Below are 18767 nucleotides of genomic sequence, written 5' to 3'. Positions count from 1 at the left end.
GGAAAGCATATTACTGGGAAATGCCTGGCTAAGAGTGGCAACGCTGTTGTTTCATGCAGTGTGGTTGGGCTTTAGAGATACAGCAATACAGAATACATTCTCTCCCACCCATTTCCTTACCTCTTCCTAGGGTACCCAGAACCCCTATTTTAAACCATTCCTTCCACCTCAAACAACATATGCTTTCTATATATCTTGTAAAAATCATTCTTTGTCAGGACAGTACTCAGACTGTAGAACTTGGGCTCTGTACGTTGACGGCTGCATGGCTCATTAGAAGCACCGTGGTGCCACTGCAAGAGTGGCCTGTGAAGGAAAGACTGGCCTTTCCCAAAAAGGACTTATTAATGTGAAAGGGGTTCAATGACACAGATTGAGTGACCTTTGCAGGCCCGCACAAGCCACAATAAAGAATTCCTCTTTTTTTTTTTAACATTTTTTTTTATTGAGTTATAGTCATTTTACAACGTTGTGTCAAATTCCAGTGTAGAGCACAATTTTTCAGTCATACATGAACATACATATATTCATTGTCACATTCTTTTTCGCTGTGAGCTACCACAAGATCTTGTATATATTTCCCTGTGCTACACAGTATAGTCTTGTTTATTCTGCATATGCCTGTCAGTATCCACAAATGTTGAACTCCCAGTCTGTCCCTTCACAATAAAGAATTTCTGATGTGAATTTGAGACAGTAAAAAAAGTGACCTTCCTTAGTCCTTGATTAACAGCTTTACAAGTTTCCATCCAGGCTGGACCACTGACGTCTTGGATGCTTTTTTTTTTTCCCCTTGCCTGTTTTGTTCCTGCCTTGAAAGTTGACTTGCTCCAGAGAATTGTGAATGAGATACTTCAAATCCTCTCTTGGCCCCACTGGGAGAAATAACCCCAAGCAGAGAGCCTGTAGTGAGACAGGTGTTTTGCTAAATACCTAGCCAGAGGCAGCTGCCCGCCCAGTCTCACCCACAATATTCCTCACTCTGCTTGGAACCTGTGTTACTTTTTGTTAGCTTCCTCATCAGCCAAACCTGCCCTTTCCCCAGAATTTCATATGCGTTCTCCACAAACGCTGTTCTCTATCAGCAGCTAGGTTATTCCGAAGGCCCCAGAAGTCACTGGGGTTTAGTTGCCAGAAAAGTTCTCTACATAACTGCTGGAAGTGCTGTGGTGGTCTGCATTGTCCTTGCCAGGTCCCCCATCCTGGACTGCCCCTCAGCATTTTTCCAACTAGAGGTGTTCCAACTCTGTGCCTTTGGTGGCATCTACTCCCCCGGGGAAGTCTAGCAGCATCCTCACTCTGTTTTCTCGTGACACCTTTGGAGATGGCCTCAGTGTTTGCTGTCTGTTTTCACTCCCTCTTACCTGGGCATACAATCCTGATCCACTCGTGGGGCCCAGCAACTACCTGGGTACATACCCAGGGCTGTACTGTCTCCCCCTAGCCTGGGATCAGGCCTGTGGCAGCACTCCTTCCGAAGTTTCTGCTGTCCTGTCTTTGTAAGCATCCACCTGAGTGTAAGTATATACAGCTTTTCTTTAAAATATTTTCATCCCCCAGTAGAGTCCCTCACTTTCCCAAGGATTTTGCAGTCTTCATGCAAATACCTTGAAGCTTCGTTTTCCCTAAATCTCCACAGACTCTAGGAAGCTTTGTCTTAGCTTTGGTGTATCTGGAGTCCTGTTTCAACTTTTTTCACCAAGATGGCAACCTCCTGTCTGCCTTCTGTACGCTTGTTTTTCATTTTGCCTTCCTTGCGACGCCCTTTGGGTGTGTGTGTATGTGTGTGTTTTTTTTAACCCCATTGGTGGTTCCATATCCGTGTTCTCCCCTGCACCCTTTTTTAGCAACTTTATGACTGTCTTCAGTTCTTTCCTTAAGCAGTGTTGGTACTTAGCAGCTTCAGAATATCCTGGGCACAATTCATTTGCAACATGCCACCCACCTTTTTCCCTAGGAAATGTGCTAGTGAAACAATAACAACCAAGGCTAACAATATGTATGTTTCTGTATCTAGCTGATGTAAACACATGCTTATATTTGCTCAGTTCAGAAATAAAGGTGACATACCATATTTTAATAGCTACTGTTTAAGCTCATTGCCTCCTAAATATCTGTTCAGTTGTTTTGTTTCTCTCCATCTTGGCTGCCACCATCCCAGTCCAAGCATCACCTTACTCCTCGCTTACTGCAGTACCTTCCTGTATCCCCACATCGACTGTGATCCTTTTCCAGTCACTTCTCCACACACGAGCCATAGTGATCTTTTCAAAACACACATAATATATCATGGCATGTCTCGGCTTAAAACTCCTCTGCCTGTACTTGCCCTTAGGATAGTAACTTCTTAACAGTGTATATGGGGATACATTCTTCCCTTGCCCATGTGTCCAGCCTCTCCACCATAGGCTCCCGCTCTTTCCCTGTTCCAATGACATGGGACTTTCTTTGTCCCTTCTTGCTCCCCATGCTCTCCCCCTCCACCTTTGCCCATTTGGTTCCCTAGTTAACTTCTGTTCATCCTTAGAATTTAGCTGAAGTGTCACCTTCTCCAGGAATCCTCCCTAACTTTTCCTAAGTAGACCAGTAGGCTCTAGAACCAGGAGTCTTTTCTCTGAGGAACTGATTACAGTCACACTCAATTTGTATGATTATTTGATTAATAAGGTTTTTAAATTATTTATTAGAGTGGAATTCAATGAGAGCAGGAGCCACATCTGTTACTGTTCACCAATATCCCAAGTGCTTAACATAGTGTCTGAAACACAAATACATGTTGAATGAATGAACGGGAAAGGGAAAGGAAGAAGTGAGGTAGAGTTAGCCTAGGGTGAGGCAGTCTTGGAAACAGGCAGCAGGAATGCCAAGCAAGGCTGAAGAACTGACTTCACAACACAGGAGGAAGGTAATGCCTTTGCCTGTCTCGAGGTGCTTTCCTAATGTGAATTTCAGTGCCTTTGCTTCCCCTACAATGTTTCACAATCCTCTCCCAATGTCAGCCTCCAACAAATCCCTCAATAATCTTGTCTGATCCTAAGGATGAGAAATAAACGCGTTATCCAAAAAGATGGATATGCTCATTGCAACGTGCAACTGACCTGTCTTTCAATATCTTTAAGCCCAGTTTCCCTTACATAGCCCACTCTCCCCTTGGTCGGCACCTCTCCCATCCCTCAACACCTGCATTCTTTAATTTTTAAAGTGTATATATATATACAGGATAAAATGCATACATTTTAAGCATACAGCTTGGTGAAGATTTCCAAAGTGAGTATGTTCCTGTTTAAACACCATCCTGATCAGGATATAGAACATTATCAGTACCCACAGAAACCTCCTTCATGCCCCCTCCAGTCATCATACCACTAGGTAACCACTATTCTGACCTGTATCGCTATGGATAGGTTTTGTCTGGTTTTGAGCTATATGTGGATGGAACAGTATTGCATTGTTGAAGTCTGGGGTCCCCCTGAGAGAACACTGGATTGTAGTGCACTGGGGAGATGATTCCAGGAGACAGGAGTGTGAAGCAGGAGGAGTGAGTCAGTGAAGGAGGAAAAGCCAGTATAAAGGTGTGATACTGAGACGGATACATAATGCTTCCCACAATTGTCTGAAGGGTGGGAGAACAGCTGGGATGTTCATCCACTGACTCCCGTTCCCTGGAAACTGAGGATGCCCCAAGGAGGTTAATGTCCCTGCAGTTCTGGACTGTGACTGATCTTAGTAGACTCAGGCACCAAGGCAAGACATTTGGGTTGTTTTTGGTTGGGATAATACTGCTGTGAACATTCTTGTACACGTCTTTTGAGAACACATATGTACACATTTCTGCTGGGTATATAATTGGGTAGAATTGTTGGGTCCTATGGTATGTGTGTATTTAGCTTTAATAGATATTGCCGAACACTTTCCCAAAGTGATTGCACTAATATATATTCTTACTAGCTGTAAATGACATTTTCAGTTGCTCCACATCCTTGCCAACACTTGATCTTGTTAGTCCTTATGATTTTAGGTTTTTTGATGAGTGTATCTCACGGTGTTTGCTTTTTGGTAAACTTTTTATTGAAGTATAGTTTACATACAGAAAAGTGCACAAATCACGTGCAAAGCTGTTATTTTTCACACACTGAACACATGCACACAAGAGCTAGAAATTAAGAGTTGGAAAATCACCAGCACTACAGCCCACTCATGCATGCCCTCTTCCCGCCACTATGCCACCATGCCAAGGACATCTATTATCCTGACACCATAGATTCTTTTTGCCTGTTTTTGAACTTCAAATAAATGTTATAATATATTATGTAGTTTTTTGTGTCTGGCTTCTTTGATTCAACATTATGTTTGTGCAATTCATCTATATTGTTGCATGTCGTAGTTCATGCTGTTGTATAGTATTACATTGTATAAATATACTGCAGTTTATTCCTTCCTGTGAATAGGCATTTGAATTGTTTTCAATTTTGGCTGTTACGAATAAAGCTGCTATGAATATTCTATAGCGCATGTCTTTTTGAACATATGTATCTATTTCTAAAGCTAGTTATAAAATTGAGAATGAAATTACTGGGATAAAGAGGATTACCCCACCCCCTTGCCTACTTGCTATTTCCTCTCTAATTTTAAAGGTGACTAGTGGTGTGTCTCTTTTTATTTTAATGGTGGGCTCTACCACCGAGCTGTACCCTCCCTCTAGTGGTGTCTCATTTAAAATTTGTTTTTCCTTTTACTTTTTAAATAAGCTTTTAATGTTGAAATAATGTTAGATTTACAGAAAAGTTGCAAAGACAGTACAGAGAACTCCTTGTATATCCCTCGACCAGTTTCCCCTGATGTTAAATTAACATCTTAATACAACATGGCACAACCTAAAAAACCAATACTGGTGGATTACTATTAAACTACAGATCTTACTCAGATTTCACCAGTTTTTACATGCGTGTGTGTGTGTGTTTCTGCACAATTTTGTCGCATGTATAAAATTCATGTAACTATCACCACAATCAATACACAGAACTGTCCCACTATCCCAAAGGAACCTTTGTATGCTTTATTGTCTCAACACACCCCTATCCTCCCACCAGCATCCCTAACCCCTGGAAACCACTAATCTATTCTTCATCACTAGAATTTTGCCATTTCAAGAAGTTCTATAAATGGCACCATACAGTATGTAACTTTTTAAGAATGGCTCCTCCTCACCCTCACAGCATAATGCCCTTGAATTCCACCCAAGTTGCTACATGTATTAATAGTTTGTTCTTTATTGCTGTGGATGTACCAGTTTGTTTAAAACTATTCATCTGTTGAAGGGCATCTGGGATGTTTCCAGTTTGGAGCTATTACAAATCAAGCTGCTATGAATATTTGTGTATCAGTTTTTGTGGACATAAGTTTTCATTTCTCTGGGATAAATGCCCAGGAGTGTGGTGATTGGTGAGTAGTATGGTAAGTATGTACGTGTTTAGTTTCATAAGAAACTCCAAACTATTTCCCAGCGTTGGGTATTATTTCCACTGACAATGTGTAAGAGATCCAGTTTCTCTGCATTCTTGCCAGGATTTGGGACTGTCACTAGATTTTATTTTCACTTTTCTAACAGGTATGTAGTGGCTTTCTGTTTTTGTTTTTGTTTTTTGCTTTTTGTAATTTTTGTTTGCTTGCTTGTGTTTCCCTTATGGCTAATGATATTGACCATCTTTTCATGTGCTTATCTGCTATCTCTGCATCCCTCTTTGGTGAAATGTCTGTTTATGATTTTTATTCAGTTTACGATTGGATTCTTTTTAAACTGCTGAATTTTGAGACTTCTTTATATATTCTAGATACAGGTCCTTTGTCAGATGGTTTGCAAATATTTTCCCCCACTCTGTAGCTTGTCTTTTCATCTTTTTAACAGAGCCTTTTTTAGAACAAAAGTTTTAAATTTTGATGAAGCCCAATTAATCTTTTTTTTCTTTTATGGATCATGCTTTTAGTGTCATTTCTAAGAATTCACCAAGACCTAGGTTCTGACAATTTTCTCTTGTGTTTTCTTTGAAAAGTTTTATAGTTTGAACTTTTATGTTTAAATCTATGACGCACTTTAAGTTATTTTTTGTATGAGATGTGAGGTTTAGATGGAAGTGTTTTTTGTTACTTGTTTTTAATATGGCTATTCAATTACTCCAGCACCATTTGTGGAAAAGACTGTCCTTCCTCCACACTGAATTGCTTTTGTACCCTTGTCAAAGAGTAGCTGAGCATACTGGTGTGGGTCTGTTTCTGGGTTCTCCACTTTGTTCCATTGATCAATGTCCATATCATATCCATTTGTCCATATCATACTTTTGTTAACTCTAGCTATATGGCAAGTCTTAAATTTGGGTAGAATGATTCCTTCCACTTTGTTCTTTTTTTTTTCAAACTTGTTTTAGTTATTTCCTTTGCATTTCCATATAAATTTTAGGATATGCTTATCTGTCTGTTAAAAAAATCTTACTTGGATTATGATAGAAAATGTGTTAAATCTGCAGATCAATCTGAGGAGAATAGACATCTTTACCATGTCAGGTCCTCCAGTCCATGAACATGGTATAAATTTCCATTTGTTTAAATATTTTATTTCTTTCACCAATGTTTTGTACTTGTAAGCATATAGCAAAGCTGATCCTGTACCAGTTTTGCTAAGTTTACAGCTCAGCATTTTGGCTCAATTTGCAAATAGTACTGTATTTTAGTTTCAGTTTCTACATGTTCATCGCTGGTATATAGAAGTATAGTTCATTTTTATATCTTGATCTTACATCTTGCAACCATAATGAACTCTCTTATTCTAGGAAACTTTTGTAGCTTCACTGAGAAATGAATTTTCTCAGTTCATTGAGAATTTTGTAGATTCATCTGCTTAGACAGTCATGTCATCTGCAAATAGGGATCCATAGTGGCCACTGTTTCATTCTTGGTATTTCAAGACTATCAAAATATTGGCAGTTTTTGTCTTCTCTTTTTTTGTTTTGCTCTTTTTCTAGTTTCTTGAGGTATAAGCATTTACTGCTATAAATTTCCCTTTCTGCTCTGCTTTAGCTGTGTCAACAAAGTTTGATATGTTGTATTTTCAACTTTATTCAGTTCAGTGTAATTTTAATTTCCCTTGAGATCTTTTTTTCATCCATGGATTATTTAGATTTGTGTTGCTTAATGTCCAAGTGTTTGCATATTTTCCTATTCTCATTCCATTATTGATTTCTAGTTTGTTGCCATTTATGATCAGGGGACATAGTCTTATATTATTTAAATCCTTTTAAAGTCAAGGAGGTTTGTTTTATGACTCAGGATGTGATTCATCTTGATGGCTGTTCCATGGATGTGTAAAAAGAATGTGTATTCTACTCTTGTTTGGTGGAGTGTTGTATAAATTTCAATTAGATCCTGTTGGTTAACAGTGTTGTCCTCATAGTCCGTATCTTTGTTTTTAATCCAGTAATTATGTACATTGTTTAGAGAGGGATACTGAAATTTCAAACTATAATTATCAATTTATCTATTTCTTCTTTCTGTTCTATCAGTGTTTGCCTCAAGCATTTGAACTTCTATTGTTTGGTCCAAACATGTTTAGGATTGCTATGTCTTCTTGGTCAATTAGACTACTTACATTAATGTTATTATTAGTATGTTTGGGATTTAGTCTGCCATTTTTTTTTCTGTTTGTTTCCTCGGTAATTTGTTCTCCCCATCTCCCCCTTTTCCTGACATCCAGTGGGTTACTTGAACACTTTTTAGAATTCCATCGTAATTTAGTTATGGTGGGCTTTTGTGGGTAATTTGGTTAATCTCATAAAAAATTTTTAGAAAATAGTCTTTTTAAAAATTGTAACAAGGTGGGGAGGGTATAGCTCAGTGGTAGAGTGCGTGCTTAGCATGCAGGAGGTCCTGGGTTCAATCCCCAGTACCTCCTTTAAAAAAAAAAAAAGCATATAGTTCTGTGGCATTAAGTACATACATTCACATTGTTGTATAACCATCACCACCATCCATCTCCAGATCTTTTTCATCTTCCCCAGCTGAAACTCTGTACTCATTAAATACTAATTCCCCTTTTCTCCCTCCTCCCAGTCCTGGCAACCACCATGCCACTTTCTGACTCCATGAATTTGACTGCTCTAGGTACCTCATGTAAGTAGAATCATATCAAATTTGTTCTTTGGTGACTGGCTTATTTCATTTGCCCTAATGTCATCAAGTTTCATCTATGCTGCAACATGCATCAGAATTTCCTTCCTTTTTAAGGCTGATAATAAATATGTCTATTTCTTTCTAGCACTAAACAATTCATTCTTGTTTTCCAACATCAACTGGGTGTTTGGAAATTCAATTCAATTCTGACAGTTAACTCCTGGAGTTAGTGCAGACCCCACAGGTTAAGGACACAGTTCCACAAGACTGTTCAATTTCAGACAGCAGCTGCAAATGCAGTGCCCAAGTTAGGCACAGTCTGCTTCATCCACTACAAATTTGAGGGTTCGCACCACCTCCACCTCCTGCCTCAGGTTCAATAATTTACTAGAACAACTCACAGAATTCAGGAAAGTGCCATGCTTACTATAACAGATTTATTATAAAGGATACAACTCAGGCACAGCCAAATAGAAGAGATGCATTGGCAAGATGTGCAATGGGGATGGGGGGCTGCAGAGCTTCCATAATCTTACCAGGTACACCATCCTCCCAGCACATCAGTGTGTTCACTGACCTGGAAGCTTACTGAACCCTCTTGTTTAGAGATGTTTATGGAGGTTTCATTACATGGGCACGATTGATTATATCATTGGCCACTGATGAGTGAGTTCTCCAGCCCTCTCCTCTCCCCAAGGGTTGGGAGTGAGGCTGAAAGTTCTAACCTTCTAATCACATTGTTAGTTTTTCTGGTGACCAGCTCCCATGCTGAAGCTATCTAGGTGTAACCACCTCCCTGTGAGTAATCTCATTAGCAAACAAGAGACACTCTTTCCACGTAGGAGATCCCAAGGGTTTTAGGAAGTCTGTGCCAGAAACTAGGGACAAGGCCCACATATTTATTTTTTATTATATCACATATATATCTATGCACATACCACATTTGTTTATCCATCTGGCAGTGGACACTGGGTTATTTCCATCTATTGACTGTTGGGAATAATGCTGCTATGAACATGGATGTCCAAATATCTATTCAAGTTTCTGCTTTCACTTTTATTGGGGGTATATTCTTTGAAGTTGAATTGCTGGATCATATAGTAATTCTGTTTAATTATTTGAGGCATTGCCACACACCATTTTTCACAGTGGTTGCACCATTTAAAATTCCCACCAGCAATGCACAAAGGTTCACATTTCTCCACACCCTCACCAACACTTACCTTCTTTTTTTTCCTTTTGAGAATAGCCATCCTAACATATGAAGTAGTATCTCAGTGTGGTTTTGATTTGCATTTCCCTAATGATTAATGATGTTGAGCATTTTTTCCTGAGCTTATTGGCCATTTTTATATGTTCTTTGGAGTAATGTCTATTCAAGTCCTTTGCCCATTTTAAAAATCGAGTTGTTTGTTTTATTTTTGTTGGGTTATAGGAGTCCTTTAAAAATTCTGAATATCAGTTCCTTACAAGCTATATGATTTTCAAATATTTTCTTTCATTTCGTGAGTTGTACTTTCACTCTGTTGACAGTGTTCTATGATGGTTTTTAGTGATTGCTCTAGATATTACATTATATATACAAAACTGATCATAGTCTACTGACTTTATTTTACAATTTTGAGTGAAATTTTAAAAACCTTATTTAGATCCCTTTACTCTCCTCCTTCATAATAAAATTGTCTTAAATATCTCTATCTACATAGAGAAACACATCAATTTTATTTTTGCTTCAATCATCAAACAGAATGCTTTTTAATTCAAGAGAATAGTGCATTATGTTTAGTCACATTTTAATCTTTCCATTGTCCTTTTTTTTCATTAATAGTATTCCAAGATTTCTTCCTTTATCATTTCCTTTCTTTTTCAAGAACTTCCTTTAGCCATTCTTTAGGGCAGGTTGGTTGGCCAAAATTCTGAGTTTTCCTTCATTTGAAAATGTCTTTATTTAACTTTCCTTCCTGAAGGATATTTTTCCCTGGATACAGAGTTCAGGGTTGACTATTCTTCCAGCACTTAACGTGTGCCACTTCTTTCTGCCTCCATTTCTCACGAGAAGTCTTCCATCGTTTGAATTCTTCTTCCCCTATGGGTAATGTATCTTTTCTCTCTAGTTGCTTTCAAGTGGTTTTCTTCATTCTTAGTTTACAGAAGTTTAATTTGGATGTTCTAGGTGTGGATTTCTTTGTATTGTTACGTATTATTTGCTAGGCTTCTTGAACCTGTAGGTTTATGCCTGTCACCTAATTTGGGGGAAATTCAGCCTTTTTTTTTTTTTTAATTTAAAAAATTCTCATCCTCTTTCTGCTCTTCTGGGATTCTGATCATACAAATGTTAGGTCTTTTGGTATTGTCCCGCAGGTACGTGAGTTTTGGGGGGTTTTTTCTCTTTTTTTCCCTGTTTGTTGTTTAGATAGGGTAATTTCTGTTGTTCTATCTTCATATTCACATATTCTTTCCTTTGTCATATTCATTTGTAGTATTGAGCCCATCCAGTTAAATTTTAAATTTTATTGATTTTTAAGATTTCCAATGGAAATGGAATTTGGTCCTTATTTGTATCATCTTTTTTTCCCCTGAGATTTTCTATTCTTTCACTTGTTTTAAGCATGTTTATAATTTCTCATTGAAGCATTTTTATGATGGCTGCTTTAAAATCTTTGTCAGATAATTCCAAGATCTGTGTCACTTTGAATGTTCATACCTGTTGCCTCATTGAAGTTGAGGAGTTCCTTGGTTCTTGGTACAAGTGCTTTTTAAAAATTATATCCTGGATATACTGGCTATTATTTTATGATTTTCTGGATCTTATTTAAACTGTGTACTTTAGTAGGCCTCCAATGACCTCTTGCTAGTGGAGTAAGGGAGGACACCTCCTTTATCCACCGAGTTGGGGTAGAAACCCATGCTCCCCCTCAGCCTCTGCTGACATGGGAAAAGATGCTTCATTCCTTCTGGGTAGGGGTAGAAATTTAGATTTTTGATTCAGCCCCCACTGATACCATGAGTATCCAGAGGGGCACTTTGTTACTGTCAGATAGGAATGGAAATCTAGACTGTCCATTCAGCTTCTGCTGACACTGCAGGGAAGGAGAATGGTACCTCATTACTGTCAGATGGGGTGGAAGTTTAGGTTCCCCATTCAAGTCTGCTGACTGCAGTTTTTGCTTGGTGTTTTGGAGTAGTGTGAATATTGTCAAAAGATTTTCTATCCTGCTAGGCCATCCCTTTACCAGTACTTTTGCAAAAAAGAGGATTTTTGAAGCCTCCCCCCCACCTTTTTTAATCCTAGTATAATTTTTAAAACAGCTTCCAATTTCAAAAGACAAACTGCTGAGATTTTGAGTTGGACTGAATGTAATCTATAGATCAAAATGGAATGAATGTTTAAAATTTTGATTCTTTCAATCTATGAAAATAATATAACTCTCTTTATTTAGGTCATCTTTGATTGTTTTAATATTATCTAGTAGTTTTCAGGTTAGAAGCCTTGCACATCTTTCATTAGAATTCATTAATTTTGGATACTGATATAAATGCTATCATTTCAGATGTTTCAGGAGGGAGAGTGTAGCTCAGTGGTAGAGCACATGCTTAGCATGCAAAAGGTCCTGGGTTCAATCCCCAGTACCTCCATTATAAATGAATAAATAAAGACACTGAATTCCCTCCCTCCCTCCCCACAAAAAGATGTTTCATTTCCTAATAACTTTTTACAATAATTTATTTTTGATGCATTAACTTTGGATTCAGGTCCTTGCTTGCTAAGTTAACTTATTAATTCTGTAGATTTATTTTGGACTTTCTATGTATTCAGTAATGTCTGTGAATAATAAAATTTTGTTTCTTCTTTTGCAATACCTCTTATTTCTTCTTGCCTAGTATACACTGTTGAATAGAAATTGTCCAGTTCAATGTTGAATCAAAATTGTCATAGAGGACAACCCTTCCCATTCCTTAGCTCAGGGAGAAAGTTTTGATTATTTATTGGATTTTAATAAAGCAAATAAATACGATGTTTGCTATAAGATTTTTCCATTTATCTTTTGATAGATTAAGGATATTCTTTTTATCACTAGTTTGCAAAGATTTTTAAAAACCATGAGTGGCCATGGAATTTTGTCAAATGCTTATTCCATCAATTGTGACAATCGTTTTTTATCCTTTATTTTGAGTATTCAATCAACTTTGCCTTCTTGTAATAAACTCAACTTGATGTAATATTTTTACCCTTATATATATATATATTGCTATATTTGCTTTGTTAATATTTTATTTAGGATTTTGGTATCTGTGTTCAAGAGAGTAATTGACCTGTAGGGTCCTTTCTTGTAGTATTGTTTCAGGTTTTGCTTGTCAAGGTTATACTGGCCTCTTGTAATGGATTGAACAGAATTTCCTCTTTTTCTATCCCCTAGAAGTTTTTGTGTAACATAGATGTTATTTATTCTTTAAATATTTGGGAAATTTTACTGATAAAGCCAGCTAGACCTAACATTTTCTTAGTAGAGAATTTTTTAAGTAATGGATTTCAATTTTTATTAACTTTAGGAATATTTTGATTATTTATTTCCTCTTTGTTTTGGTGAGTCATGTTTCTAAAAGAATTTTTTCTATTTTAATTAAATTTCAAATTTATTGGTATAATATTGCTTATAATATTCTCTTATCTTTTTAATCTTTGTTTTGTCTCATTAACATTGTGATTTCCTTTTTTTTTAGAAGGCAGTCTATTACTTAATTTCTTTCTTTCTTTCTTTCTTTTTTTTTTTTTACTTTTTCTTTATTGAAATATAGTCAGTTTACAATGTTGTGTGAATTTCTGGTGTACAGTAATTTCTGAAGTCTATTGTTTAATTTCAAAGTGGAATTTTGTAGTTCTCTTTTTTGTTTGTTTATAGCTCAATTCCACTGCATTCAGAGAACATACTCTGTGTAATTTGAATCCTTTGAAATTTGTTGAGACTCACTTCATTGTCAGGTATATGTTCCATTTTGGTAAATATTCATATAAGCTTAAAAAGAATGTATATTCTGTGGTCTGGATGGTCTCAGTATGTCAGTTCACTTGATTGTTATTCATAGCCTTCCTATCCTTTGCGATTTTTTGTCAGGTCATTCTATCATTTACTGAGAGGGATGTGTTAAAACCTCCAACTATGATTGTAATTTCATCTTTTTCACCTTATGTTCTGTCATGTTTTACTTTATATATACTTGAAGTTGTGTTATTAAATGCATATAATTTGAAGATTATTACATTCCCATGTTGGATTGGCCCTTTTATCATTATGAAATGTCCTTAGTCCCTAGTAATGCTCTAAATTCCCTTAAAGTCTACTTTAGCTGATATTGGCATAGCTAACTAGATTTCTTTTGGTTAAAGTGTGCATGATATCTATATTTTCCATTATTTTTCTTTCAACTTTTCTTTGTCCTTATGTTTTAGATGCAGCAGTTCATGTAGGAAATGCAGGATACACCTTTGATTCTTTCCCTTTATATATTAGTTTTCAAGATATTGAATTAATTTCCATTTAACTTCCAAATATAATAGCCAGCTCCCAACGACCCTTACCAGGGAGCTGACCTGGGTAACCAATAGGATACTGTGCAAATAACGATGTGTGCTTTCCGAGGCTTTCAAGGTCTTAAAATACATAGTGGCTTTCTCCTTGCACTCTTTCTTTGTTCACTTCCTCTGCAGGGAGGCAGTCATCATGTCAGGAGGACACTCAGACAGTCCTGTGGAGTGATTCATGTGTAGAAGAACTGAGGCCTCCTGCTGACAGCAGCACCACCAGCCATGGGAGTGACATGTAAGCAGACCTTCCAAGGTTTCAATCGACAGTAGCTCTAGTTGACATCTTAACTGCAACTCCTTAAGAAAGCCAAGGTCTCTCAAATTTCTGACCCATGGAAATCATATGAAATATTAATGTTTATTTTTTGTTTAAGCTGCTAAATTTTAGAACAATTTGTTACACAGCTATAGATAACTAATACAGAATTTGGTACATGGAAGTGAGATGTTGACCTAGCAAAACCCTAAGAAGTTAGAGTGTCTGACAGTGGGAGGAAGCTGAAAGAACTTTGAGGAAAGGGTCAGTTAAAATCTAAAAGGCCTTGAAGAGACTGTTAGCAAAATTCTGACAGCCTTTGAGAAGTCTGCCAGTGTGTACTTAAATAAACATGAGGAAAGTGTAGTTAGAAACTAGAGGGGAAAAAAATCTTTGTTATGTAGTGGCAGAAAGTATAGCAACACTGTTGCCCGCAGGAATACAGATAGAAGAAAATGTACCTAGTGAAGTGAGTGCTCTATCTAAAGATTTCAGGAAGAATGTTGAGACTAACAAGTGGTAAGTGGGAAAGAACGGATTTAGGGCACTCTCGGGAAAATACTGTCTAAAGACGAAGCTGAGGGTGACAATAACATCTTTTGTTAAGACCTTAGGAAGATCCAAGGTGGTGCCTCAGAGAATAGTTCAGTCAAACCATAGGACTTCTAGGAAGCTGCAGACTGCTGTCCCTTTAACAGTCTCAGCAGAAGCTTAGGGTAGAGCATTATCTCAGAGAGATTTGTTAACGTGATTTTTGTCTAGCGGAGTCTAATAAGATACACAGAAGACTCTCAAAGTTTTTAAGAATGTCATGGTGGCAGAACTACCACCAGCTTGAACAGTAAGACAGTAGAAAATGAGAAGCCTTTTAATCTCCAAACTCCTTCAGACAGGAAGTAAGCTGAGAAAATGACTCAGCTACAAACACAGGCTAGCTTTCATATAAAATGAAGGATAATTCAGTGGCAGATCTATGAACTCAGAGGTGAAGCCAAGAGCTGGAGAATTATTGCTAGGATTTGAATCCCAATCACGGAATTGCCACAAGGAAATCCCAGAAGTGGATTTTAGAATTTCTGTGACTCAGTGACTCTTGTGTGCCTACCTTCCCCCACCTCCCACTTTTTCTATAGTGGTTGTCCTCTAGCTGTCCTGCCATTCTACGTTTCATGTGTGTAGAAGCCAAGTGTAACTTGTGTGCTTACTGCACACTCACCTGTCTTATGATTGCGAGGAATTGTACTCAAGAAACTCTGCGTAAGGAACCACACGTGATGAGCTTCTCCATACCTGTACCTGATTTAGATGATGTGATCATGGACCTTGAGCTGATACTGTAATAGAACATGACTTTTGGGGTTCTTGGGAGGAGGTATATCTCGCATGTAAGGTGGACGTGAATCAGTGAGGGCAGAGGGAGGACTATGATAGCCAGTCTTTGAGACGGCCCCAGTGATTCTCAGCTCCAGGTATTGATACCTTTCTTAGTCCACTCCCACAGTGAACAGGGCTGACCTGTGTAACCAACAGGATATTGCAGTTACAGTCCTATGTCACTTCCAAGAGTATAAGATATGAATGTTTATTGATTTAAACTCCTAAATTTGGGGATAATTTGTTGTGTAGCAATAGATAACTAATCCAGTGACCAATTAATTTAAATATCATTATGAACTCATGGATTTAAGCATATTTTATAGGCTTTATTAAATTAAATATTATTGTTAAATATTTAAGAATAACTACTGATAGAAATGGAGGAATCCTAGAAGGGAAAAACATGCACTGAAAAACAAAGAAAACTTAACCCAAAGGGAAATTGGAATAGTGTCAGAGGGTGGGGAAGGGAAGCAAACTGGAAAAAGTTTGATAAATAGAAAAATCACAATGATATATAAAAACAAATTCAATATACTAGAAAGCCCCAAAAGTTATTTTTAAAGAAAGAGAGAAAAGCAAAAAACCAAAATCTCACCTATATAAAAACAGAGATACTCTGATTTGTTAAAAGAGAATATTCTAGATGTATGCTGTTTCTAAAAGGCACACACACCTGAAACTTTGAGTACTGGTGCCCCAAATGATTTTAATGTGAAACAAGCTAACAGACACACAAATAAAGGGCACAAATTCCTTAACTGTAAGTGAAGGATGTGAGAAATGAACTGAATAAAGATTCCTGCATAGAGAAGACACAGCACCACTCTATCAACGTGACAGTTATCTCTGGCGTTCAGAGCTCACTCAGCTGCCTATGATACAATCTGATTGGGGTGAGGATTCCATCCCAACCTTCACAAAGTTGCCTTTCACCGCTTTTGTTTGATTTCTGCCTGGTGCATACCAGCTCTTCCGATAAAGCCCCCAAATATTCCTGTGTGTCAAGGTACATCTGAAATCAATTCTCCAGGTATATCAACATCCAGAAGACCAAGATTTCAGATTTGCTTGAGGAAATTCTGCAAACATAATGGTGCAGAAAAGTTGAGGATAAAGGGTTAGTAGTAAAGAGATGGAAAAAGATATACCATGCTAAGAGTAATCAAAAGAAAACCGTAGTGTCAGCATTAATTTCAGAAAAGTCTATTTCAGAGCCAAAATATTAGCAGGCATAAAGAAGGTCATTTTATAATGATAAGTGGGGAAATTTAAAAAGAGGACATAACAATCTTAAATGTGTATGCACCTCATAACAGAACTGTGAAATACATGAAGGAAAACTGAAAACAACTGCAAGGAGAAATAAACAAATTCACAATTACAATTAGAGATTTCAATATACTCCCCCCTTTCAATACTTTATAGAAGAAGAAGGCAGAAAATTATAAAGGATATAGTCGACTTGAACCATACTATCAAGCAACATGACCCAACTGACAATTACAGACCGCTTGACCTAACAGCAGCAGAATATACATTCTTTGTAAGGGGTCATGGAACAGTCACCAAGACAGACCATATTCTGGGCCATAAACAAGTCTCAATAAATTCAAAAGCATTCAAGTCATATGAAGTATGTCCTCTGACTACATGCTATTAAATTAGAAATCAATAACAGAAAGATCCCTAGAAATTCCCCAAATATTTGGAAACTAAATCACATACCTCTAATGTTATTATGATCCTGATGGGCAGAGAGGTCATCAGCTGTAATCTAGGTCACAGTGTACATTGGTTAACTGGCATAAAAGAAAGAAAAACTGTAAAAATTGCATTTTTCAGCATAGAGGAAATACAGATAATAATTAGCCAAGACTTAAATTTGGGGTTGAGGTAGAGAAGTCCTTTGGGGCTAATGATCAGCATATGGGCAGGGATCTGGTGTAGATCCATTCCTTTCGTTCCCAGTTTCCCAGTCCCAATTCCTCAAGGGTTGAGACTCTTGGAGATGCTAGTAACTTTGCAAACACTTTAATGGGTCTACATGGGGCCAATTATTCTGAGTTCTTCACCTGCCTGCTAAGGCCTCATCAGTGAACACACTATCCTCCCCAGCTGTGAACTGATGGGCTGCCCGGGGGGAGGGAAAGATGGCTCTGGGGTGTCTCTCACCAGTACAGGATCAGTTGTGAGTGCCTCTCAGGGAGGGGCTGCCTTCTGTCCCCTCACCACGTAAGAGGCTAAAGTCAGTAGCAGGCTCTGATCCCAACTCAGTCTAGAGGCCCAATGGGTCTGGCTTTATCTCTATGATTTTTCTAATGTGTGTTCTGACCCCCATAGCAACAGTTCTGCCATCAAGTCATGTGCTTTGTTGGAATTAAATGGTTGGTTTAAGAGCATCTCAAGCAACCTTGAAGGAGAAGATTCACTAGTGTTTGATTATCATCAGGTAATACTCAGGTTTCTGGGATTGTTAACTATTGATATGTACTCTAAAAGGAAAGGAAAACCCAGGACAACCCTCCTACCCATGGGCTGATTTTCTAGGACACAGAGAACTCTAGCAACTCGTAAAAGGATATTTATATGTGACTCAGGAGGAAGGTCTATTTGCTCCTGAAGGTACCCCATTGTTTAGTGTTTCTCAAAGCGTGGTTCAGAGACTACCTGTTTCAGATTCACCAGATTCAAGGGCCTGGACTACAGACTTACTGGATCACATTTTCTGAGATCAGGACCTGGAATCTGCCCATGCAATGAGTTTCTCCAGTGAACCGTGTGGGCAGGGCACCTTAACGTTTAAGAACCATTGTTTGGGATCCGTGTTGCTCAGAGACATTGTCTGCTCCCTCCGGCTGCCTGCTCTCTGTTGTACTCTCACTCTGCTATACGAAGGAGAGGGGCCAAGAGGTAGGTAGAAATAAAGCCCCTTGCCTACTCCTCCCTTATGTACAACCCCCAGGCACCTGCTCTCACTCATACACTCTCTACTTCACAATCCATTTCCATATGATAAGAACACTCAAGTTTTCTTCCTAGTTTTCATTCACAGGTAACACACTGCAGCCAACAGATAGTGGTTACTCCAGCATCCTTTGAAAGACTGCCAGAGATGTCAATTTCTCCACAATCCCTTGTTTGACTAACTCTCTCTATTCTGAATAGTTTTGAATTTAGGGAAGACTGGAGAAGAGAGATGAGATAGGGAAGGGGAGGAGGAGAGAGAGAGAGTGGATTAATAAATCTGGAGGCTCTGATCAAATACCCATTGTGTTACCCACCATCCTACCCTACCCCCCCTCCCACATCCTCGCCTCATCTACACCATTCGGAGTATTGGCTCCATTCCTATTCTTATCCACTTTTGTCCATTCTTTTAATCATAGC

The sequence above is a fragment of the Camelus dromedarius genome, chromosome 5, assembly GCF_036321535.1.
Source record: "Camelus dromedarius isolate mCamDro1 chromosome 5, mCamDro1.pat, whole genome shotgun sequence".
Taxonomy (NCBI): Eukaryota; Metazoa; Chordata; class Mammalia; order Artiodactyla; family Camelidae; genus Camelus; species Camelus dromedarius.
This window is presented reverse-complemented; position numbering follows the sequence as displayed.